The following is a 10409-nucleotide window of genomic DNA, read 5'->3' as shown; positions in this document are numbered from 1 at the left end:
TTAAATTTCTTATCAGACTGGTATTTCTCATTGCAGTAGTAACAAACAGATATGAGGAAAGTGGTCATCCATGTGGTCCAGCTCAATCCAGAATGGAATTGCCCTGGATTTTTGAATAAACATCCAAAGTACAATATTTTCCCCTTCCTCCTTCGGTGAACATACATTTTATGGTGCTCTCTCAGACACTGAATGGTTCAATAAAAGATCTGCACAAACAGGAATCCTGGCCTATATTCATTACCACAATTTGTAATACAATTTACTGATGTCAAGAGCTATGTGTATATAAGTAATACAGATTTAGAAATCTGTATGCTTTCTAAACATCTTTCCAAAATAATTTAGCTTATTCTGTCAAAAAGATACCCTGCAGAAGCAACATGCTTTGTTGTAGTTGTTTTTACTTACTCTGTTGCAACATGCTATCTCTCATACACCTGGTGGAGCTAGCAAGATTATCCACAATATCCAACTGACTTCTATTTCCTTCTCTATATTCTTCTTCCATTCCTCTTGCCTTGTCCACTTCACTCCAGTTATATTTTTTCCATAATCCACATTGTTACCATGTGAGGATTTTTTTTATTTTTTTAATTCATTTTACATATCAATCACAGACCCCCCCTCTCATCCCTCCTCCTGCTCCTCCCTCCCCCCCCCCCCGACACACCAACTGAATGTACTAGGCTTTGTTGACTCACCACGGGAGAGGGCATGTGAGGATTTTTTTAAGCATAATTCTATATTGATTCTTTGGAAATTTCACATCATGCACCCCAATCCTGCTCACTTCCCAGTCTCTCCATATCTGTCTCTCACTCCTACAATATGCCCCCCAAAATTAATTAAAAACAACCAAAAAATGAACCTCACTGTTCCATCTTTCCAGCACTTCTTCATTTATCCTAGTGGCATTGGGAGCTACAGTGTGTGTCATGCAGTATATCCCTTTTGTCCAATCAGCTCCACCCACAAAATGTTCATTGCAATGAGACATTGGTCTGGTTCAAGGCCTCTGGCACACCCTCATCACTAAGCCCTCACTGAAACTCCTCTATTATATCCTGTTGTTGAGCCAAGTCATGGAGATCCTGCAGTTATTGTTCTGCAGGACCTGTGCCTTCATACACTCCAGTAAGTCATAGATGGGGCAGCTGTTAGGGTGGGCCAACCTGCTGTGAAATATTATTTTAACTATGTAAAGATGTGCTACATTTGTTTATGTTGCAGAATATTACTTTAACTGTGTAAAGGTATGTTACATTTATTTCTGCTGCATTTGTTTACTTATGAAAAGATGTATTGTTGTTTTACTTTCCCTGCCTAAGGCAACTGATTGGTCTAATAAAAACCTGAATGGCTAATAGCTAGGTAGAGAAAGGATAGGTGGGGCTGGGCAGGCAGAAAGAATAAATAGGAGGAGAAATCTAGAAAGGAGGAAGAAGAAGGAACAAAGAGCATAAGGGAGAAAGAGAAGGACTTGCCCAGGGCCAGAAACCAGGCAGCCACCAGCTAGTCAGACACTGGAGGAAGCAGATAAGTAAGACATACAGAAAGAAAAGTAAAAAGTCCCAAGGCAATATGTACATAAGGAGAAACAGGTTAATTTAAGTTAAAGGAGCTAGCCAGAAACAAGCCTAAGCTAGCACAAGCATTTATAACTAATAATAAGTCACCCTGTTATGATTTTGGAGCTGATTGCTGACCTAAAAGAAAGCCTGGAAAACCAACCCAAGGTCCAGGATATGGGTCTGGGTGGTAGCTGAGCTGGTTGATCTAAGTAATTGGGACTACTTCCTCAGGTGTGGAGCAGAGTCAGCTCTCCTAGGCTCATGCCATCAGGACTAGCTCTTCCAGTGCTGTGGTGAGGGGTGGGGCAATCTCTCTCAAGTGCTGAGGTCAGCTCTCCCTTGAGGGACAGCACCAGCTCTCCTGCTGCAGTGTCCAGTGATGGGCAGGGCCAGTTATCCCAGGACCAATGAGGGACAGGGCTGGCTAAGCATAGCCCTCAGATTTCAACATGCATGGTTCCTATGACCTCTTGTGGTAACATATGCCATGGACATCAGACCAGACCCTGACTGCTACTGGGTCATAGACTCAGACATGGCCCATGGCAGCAGCCTGGGCCTGGACCCATGTGGCTGGGCAGGCCACTTGGTTTAGAATGACCCCATGTCCAGCTCCTTGGACACAAACATGGCCACAAGTAGTGGCCCAGACCCCTGGCATTGCCATTGCCTTTGATGGTATCAGGAGCCAAAATCATTAACACAGTCCTTGGCTGTGGTAAGGCCACAGACCCAGATATGGCCTTTGGCAGCAACGCTGGCCATCAGACAACCATATGGCCCATAGGAGGCAGCCTAGAACCCAAGCATATGGTTGGCCTTTGGAAGCACCATAGACCATGACATCATAGAACTCAACTCTGATAGGACCACAGACCAAGACATGGTCCCTAAGCATCAGCCTGGGCTCGGATGTCACCATGGCTCCAGGTGGCAGCACAGGCCACTCAGATTGGCGTGGCCCTGGTCCATGTGAGGATTTTAAAGCATACTTTTTCAACTGCTGTGGAATGTTACTGTGGTGCAACCACCTCACATAAATAAGCACACACAAAGTTTTATTTGTTGCTTCATTATGGGAAGTGATTCTGTGTTTTCTTCATTATTTTTGTGTCTTTAGCATTTAGAAAAGTTCTGGAGCAGAGATCCACAGTCAAGCAATGGGCTGAGCTGGGTAGTTTTGTTGGAGAAAGGGAAGAGGGACTATACCAGCCAGGGGGTTAAGTACATGATGGGGGAGTCTACAGAGACAACTGAGCTGAGCCCCTGGGAGCTCAAGGACTCTGCACCAAAGGTTGGGGAGCCAGCATGGTACTGACCTAGGCCCTCTGCATATTTGTGACAGTTGTGTAGCTTGGTCAGTTTCTAAGGCTGCTAGCAGTGAGATCAGGACCTGTCCTTGGTGCTTAGCTGGCTTTTGAGAACCTGCTCCCCATGCTAGATTACCTTGCCCAGCCTTGATGCAGGGAGAGCAGATCATTCCATGATCTTTGTTCAAGTCCATGGGAGGTCTTCCCCTTTCTGAATGGAGAAGAAGGAGGAGTGGATGGGGAGAGGAGTAGGCGGGAGGGGGAAGGGAATCGGAGGAGAGGAAGGAGGAGAAACTGTGGTCTGTGTTTGGTATGTAAAATGAATGAAAAAAAATTAATTAAACAAAATAAAAAGAAAAAAGAAAAGTACTTGATACATAATATGTATTCAGCAAATATTGATTGAATGCACAAATACATGTCTAATTTTTACTTGGAATAAAGGATAATTTGAAAATTAGAAAGAAAATGATGCATGTATCAATAGCCAGGTAGAGGTAGCTGGGAAAGGCAAGACATATTCAGAAGACTAGTCAGCACCAAGGCCAGTGTTGGAAATAAAATCTCCTCCTAACCACCTGGCACTGGCAGAATAATTCTTGTTTTCACAACAGCAAATAATTGCAAATGAAAATAAATAAAACTTTACTGAAACATGAAATTGCAAATGAAAATGGCTGGTTGGATCTCTGCAGAAATCATACCAAAGACATTCACTCATTTGGTTTTATAGGCAAGTAAAACTGATGATTTATTTTCATAATTAGTGTACTCAGACATTTTTCTGCATCTTGGCAGCCAGGTTCTCCTAATCTTTTAGTTAGATACAGCAATATGGCTTCACTGATCCCTAAATTCTTCCAGTGTGGACAGTGGTTGAAACTAAAACTTTTAATTCATGATCCCTACTGGTTCTGTGGATCAATACATGCTGGGATCATTTAAGGAAACAAGGTTTCTCCTTCCTCTTGGGCTGATTATATTTAAGGAGAGTTAATAGATACATTAGTACATTTTAACATTCTCATTTTGTTGACCACAACTCATCTAATCCTACCACATTAAAATTGACTAGTCCTTATGTTCAAATCAGACAACATCTCAACAGTCTTGAATATCTTAAAAGATGGTATTGGGATCACAACATTAGGCATTATAGTGACAATGTTGGTTATTCATAGGATTTGCCGCCACTTATGGTGACAGCTGAAATAATGATCTCCCAAGCAGATAGACTTTGGTTTGAATCTTAAGTTCTGTCTCTTCCTGGCCACAGAGCCTTAGAAACATTTCCTACACCAAATCACAGCTTCTTCATTGAGAACTGGGATTGTGATATGCAGATGTATATATACAATGAATGCCTGGCTTATGATAGCTACATAGTCTTTAAAAAAGCCAAAACTACTGAATGACATCAGGAAAGATATTTAAAATCAGTTACAATCTGTGTAGAATCCTAAAACTAAGCCATTTTTTTATGATCTTAGATAAGTCACTAGATCTTCCTTAACTTCAATTCACCCCACTTATAAAATATATTGATAATATCTAGTGTATTGTCTTGGAAGCTGTCTTTGATGCTTACAGAATTTTCTACCTATACACGGATTCATAAAAGGTGAGGAACATATTACAAATGAATCATGATTCTTATTACCTTCATCTTTACCTATCATCTCTGTATGCTTTTAGTTTTCTTCTTGATAAAATATCAGACTGATGAGAGCCCACTCTCCAGTGGCAGTTTGTCCACTTCATGATTCATCCCTCCCAGCTGTAACTGTGCTGCTGAGAGCACTGGACTTCAGCCCAGATTCTCAGCTCCTGGGCTACCCTCTTCCCCTGTGCTCTCATTAACTACTACTCTTACAATTAAATTCTGCAATGAATGTCGACTACCTGGGCTGAAAGAATTCTAGCTTACCACACTGAGTATAAATTTCCACCAACAGCCCTTCTGGTTGGATCATAATTCAGGGGCCATTAATCACCTTCCTGGCCTCCAGGGCCCAGCAGAGGCAGAGAAGTTAATAAAGACTTCTTAGAGGAAAGGGGGAAAAAGCATCAGAGCCAGTGTTGGGAGATGTTTTGATGGTCATGGACTGCAGACTGCTTAGGAAAACCCTAGGTAGTTAAGGAGCTTGGGGACAGATTTTGTATTGGGCCTACCAGATGTAGCCTTGGTTACTGTCATATATGAAGACATAATTTGTGTCTGCACAGTCTACATTAAAAGAGATTTCACAAGTATGTTGTTCACTTCTAGCAATAAATCTCTCTACTCCTAACTATTACAACTAAAATTTTGCTCATAGAGGTATGGGTTCTCTGCCTAAGTAAGTTCGTTATGACGACGGCTCTAACTTAAGAAAGGTGTTAAAGCACTTATAAACTGCTTTCAGCTTTTTTTTTTTTCATTTTTAACTGCCAAAATAGGCACACAGGCCATGCATTGTAGTTTTCATTTGGTCAAGGGAGAAACTGAGGCATTGAGTATTATGTGTTTTTCCAAAAGCCTCAGAGACATTCAGCAAAATACAAGGACTCCCAACCATACTTTTGTGTATCCACTGTTTGCTTGGTGTACACTGTACTGTTCAAATTGAAGAATGATTTTCAGGTCTAAGAGTAGTCAAGTACTCACAATGACAAGGGGAGTGTCAAATATTGTTTTTAAAAATTCAGAATCAATACCTTTTTTCTCAGAGGGGATTTAGCTTCAGCTTTGTCTGAAGACAGAGAAATATCATAAATGTCTTTGATGTCATGTTTTTAATGTTACTGTTATTATTCTGAGCAAAGTCATTGTAAGTTGGAAAAAAAGAATGAGGTCTTGGATTTAGCAAATCAGAGTTTGCTAAAATGCTCTCTTTTTTCTTGAAATATAAAACTTTACTTGCTGCAACGGAAGAATATGTAATCCAATCATGCTTCAGAGTGACAAGACTTGAATGAAATAATTCAAATGAAGTGGTTGTCAAATAGAAAATGGCTAGATCAATGGTGGGTAACATTTATTTAGGTGGACTCTTCATTTAGCTCCTTAGAATTTCACACAACTATATTAATAAGTATGTTTTGGTCAGATTCTTGTCTCAAATGGGATTAAGAAAAAAAATCAGTTAACAAAGCTAAAACTTCTATATATTACTAGATTTGGGGACACATATGATACTATTTTTTCGATATGTAAGAATTCATATAACAGACAATACCCAAAGATGTAAATATTCTTATATTCCAATAATGGTTTCTTGACTTTTGTCACACACACACACACACACACACACACACACACACATACACACACACACACACACACAGAGAGAGAGAGAGAGAGAGAGAGAGAGAGAGAGAGAGAGAGAGAGAGAGAGCTATAGATCTTTTCTCCTCGGATTATGATTGAGTCTATTTTCTATTCCACTAAAGTTGGATTTAGCCATGACTTACCTTAAAAAAACTGAATACTGGTCACTTAAAAACCTGGTACAAGAGAATCTCCCAGGAATCTTCAAGGATGACCCCAGCTAAGCCTCCCAGCAATAGAACTGGCTATCTCCTGTGACCAGATTGGTGACTAGCCCAATTGACATCAAAAAATCATCATTGAGCAACTGATGGAAACAGATGCAGACACACAGTCAAACAGGTGGAGTTCAAGGAATTCTGCAGAAGAGGAAGAGAAAGTACTGTAGGATATAGAGGGATAAAGGACAACACAAGAAAACTCACAGAATCAACTAACCTGGGTTCACAGGGGCTCACAGAGACTGAACAGACAACCAGGAACCTGCATGGGACTGACCTAGGTGCTCTGCATACATGTTATAGTTATGTAGCTTGGTCCTCTTGTGAGACTCCTAACAATGGGAACAGCAGCTGTCTCCAACATTTTTTATAGGCTTTTAGGACCCTACTCCTCATACTGGGTTGCTTGCCCAGTCTTAATACATGGGGAGGTACTTAGTCTTACTGCAACTTGATATGCCATGTTTTGTTGATACTCATGGGAGACCTGCCCTTTCTTAAAAAAAATGGAGGAGGAATGGACTGGGGGGTGGGAAGAGGGAGGAGAGGAGGAGGGACTGGGAGGAGAGGAGAGAGAGGAAACTGCAGCCAGAATGTAAAATAAACAAACAAACAAACAAACAAATAAGTTTTATAAAAGTTTAATGAAGAAAAAAAGAAAGAAAAATTGAATATTGCTTATATCATATCAAGCCATACATTTTGCCAGTTCAGTTTGGTTTGTTTTACAACTCTTTTTTTTTTTCTTATTCACCATGAATTTAACAAGACCCAGGTAGATTTTGCGTCTCCATTTGGCCCAGATAAGGCACACAGGGTAAAAGTCAATGCCCAGGTGGCTGGTCTTAAAAGTATAATATTCACAAGGAACTGATTTAAAAGTGACCTCTTGCTGGAACCCCAGAGACCAGCATAGTTCAGTTAATCTGCTTTCTTTCCAGAGACCAATAAATGTGACAATTCATAATGTTCAATTATTAGGTTTTAGTGTAATTTAATATAAAGCATTATATGGAAAGACTCATATGAAACATGGGATCAACAGTTAGGCAGACAGGGTCCTCTGCCTAACTCAGGGATTAAGACTAACACAGGCTTTACCTCTCCTACTGTTGGCAAAGGTAGTGAGGCATAATTCCCAAGTAGTAAAGCACACTTTTTTATTTATATCATATGGTTTGATGTATGTTGACGTGTGTATAACAATGAAGAAAATAAACATATCCCTATTTGCAAAAGTTTATGACCCATTGGAGTCCTATCCTAACTCAACCATTATCCCTTAGGCAACCATTGACTTCATTCCTATTATTGTCAATAGCTTGCATTTTCTATGAGTTTTATAAGTAGAATTTCACACTACATGCATATTTTATTATTTTTAATTGCTGAGTACTACTTCATTTTATTAAGAGACATAACATTTTAATCATTCATCTATTAATAAACATCTGTGCTATTGCCAGTTTGGTGCTGTTAGGAAATAAAGATCCTGTGAATATTTGAATAAGGGTACTTTGTGTGCATGTGTTGAAATTCTTCTGCAAGATAATTAGCAATCAAATGGTAGGGTCATGCAGTAATTGCGTATTTAGCTTTTAGTTACTTTGCCTCTTCAGAAGAGTTACTGACAGAAGATTGGCTTTCAGTTAATATACTGCTTCCCTGTTTCGCTCTGGAGAACTGAAGAGTACCGAGAGCCTGATCTTTGTGTGATCACACACTGTTGTTGCCTCTCAGGCTTTGTTTCTGTGGTTCTCTCTGATAATGTTCTCAATCAAGCTTTTATTATGATGGTCCAAAGGATACCACAATATCAGGAAAGAAGAATTCCTCTTTGTTCATAGTCTAGCAAAGTCTAATGTTCCCTTTCACTTGACTAACTAACTGGGTCTGCACTTGTTCACTGCTGTGACAAGGAAATGGAGGAAGCCATCTGTCAGAATCGGGGCAGGAAACAGAGCCAGACCCTGTTGTCATTTGAGTGTGAAATGCCCCCCCCACACACACACAGTACATGTGTTTGAACATTTACTACCAAGGTGGTGGTGCTGATTTGGATGGTGGAAGAGGCTTTAGGAAATGGGATTGCATGAGAGTCACTGAGGCTGGGGTTTTGAGGTTGTGTAGTCTGCCTCCAGTTCCTGTCCACTCTCTGCTTCCTGATACAAGGTATCCAGCGTCTTGTGCTCCCGCCCCTGCCTTCATCAGCATGGCACACTGTGTTTCTTCATACCTTGAGCAGATTAAGCCCATTCCTACCTTAAGCCGCTTGTTCTCAGGATTTTTTTTACCACTGTAATGAGAAAATAGCTAATACAGACCTCTAGAGATCATTGTCAGAGAGGTAGGGAAGGACAAGCCTTCCAAAGGAAAAGCCAAGGGTCCTCTTTCCTTTCAGAAGAAGCAGGCAAGCAGAGACCTAAACAAACAACAGTGATAATAATGAAATAATGTTAATTTTTTTATGTCCTCATTGAGTTCTTTCAGTCCCAGGTTGAATTATATTGTCTTTCCTTATCCCCATTTCTCCTTTTTGCTTTCAAGTTGAATAGAATGACATTCTTATGTCATACACAATGAAAACTGACTTTGAATCTTTCTATCTGTTATTAATATCAGTGGCATACAAAAGGAAGTTTCGGGGGAAAGAGGGCTTTAAAAAGGAAAGAAAACAACACAGGATTAACTCTAAGATGCCTTCCTCCTCTAATAGCCTGTTAGTCTATGAATCTACAATCCTTGTCCAACTGTCGTAGAATTCTCTGATATCTTGATTCTCTAGGCTGCACATGTTCTTAAACAGGCCACAGCCTAATCTTGTTACCAAGCTCAGATCATGAGGTTGATACACCCCTGAGGACAGATTGACATTTTGATGTTCCTAGTTAGAGGGATAAAACCATAAACTGGGGAAAGTGCATTAACAAGCAAATAAATTTATGGGATGCTAGTGCTAAAATGAATCTTTGTTTGTCAGCAGCTTTTAAGGAGAAAAATATGCATGTGTCCAAGGCAACTCAGGAATCTCTCTGTGCATTTTTTTTTTTCATTTCCACTTCTCTACCAGCGTCATGTGCAAAACGAATGGGGAAAATTTTGCAGATACCATGTAGCCATTGGGTTAATGATAAGGAAGGACCTTTTACTTTTATAGATATGTTCCCAGCCCATGTGAGTTTCTGTTCCTATTGGATCACTAAGCATGCAGAAGGTATCAATTTGATTCTGTTCCTGGCAGTACTTTAGTGCTTTAGAATTTCTTTGTTAGAAGCTGATAGGATCTCAATGTCCCCTTGTTTTCAGTGGAGAAAAATTTTGTATCAAGGTCTCAGATTCTTTTCCTATTGGTGTGATAAAATACTCTGACAAAAAGCAACTTAAGAGAGACAAGGGTTTCTCTGGCTTATAGGTCAATGGTACAGTACATCATGGTGGGTAAACAGGTGAACACATTGCATCTACAGAGAGATGAATACATGCTGTTGCTCATGTTCTTTCTCAATTTATACACTCCAGAATTTGAGCTGGGGAATAGTGCTACCTGTGCTGAGTGGGTTTTTCTGCCACGGTGATTGAAGTAAATAAATTCTTCACAGAAAAACCCAGAGGATAATCCCCCAGATGACTCTATATCTTGTCAACAGTTGATGATTAATACAAATCACCACAACTGGAAAAATAGGACATTGATGTTAGAAAACTTAAGGTTAAATTTTTGATCTGACACCAGCTAGCTGAGCACTTTAAACAATCAGCAGGGACTGTGGGTATGATCATCTAAAAAGCCCTCACTGAGAACACCTAGGGAGCTGTCATGTGTACAGTGTGTAGCTCAAAGCAAGAATAGGATAAATTATGGAGCCACATCACTCCTTTCTGTCTTTAAAACTATCCCTAAAGGGATTTAAATGACCCTTAAACATATTTAGAGCATGACTTGATGGTGCAGGACTGTAACGCCATACACAAGGAAGGTGAGACAGGAGAATCA

Source organism: Peromyscus eremicus, chromosome 2, assembly GCF_949786415.1.
Source record: "Peromyscus eremicus chromosome 2, PerEre_H2_v1, whole genome shotgun sequence".
Lineage (NCBI taxonomy): Eukaryota > Metazoa > Chordata > Mammalia > Rodentia > Cricetidae > Peromyscus > Peromyscus eremicus.
The sequence above is the reverse complement of the archived record's forward strand: the minus strand, read 5'-3'. Positions refer to the sequence as shown.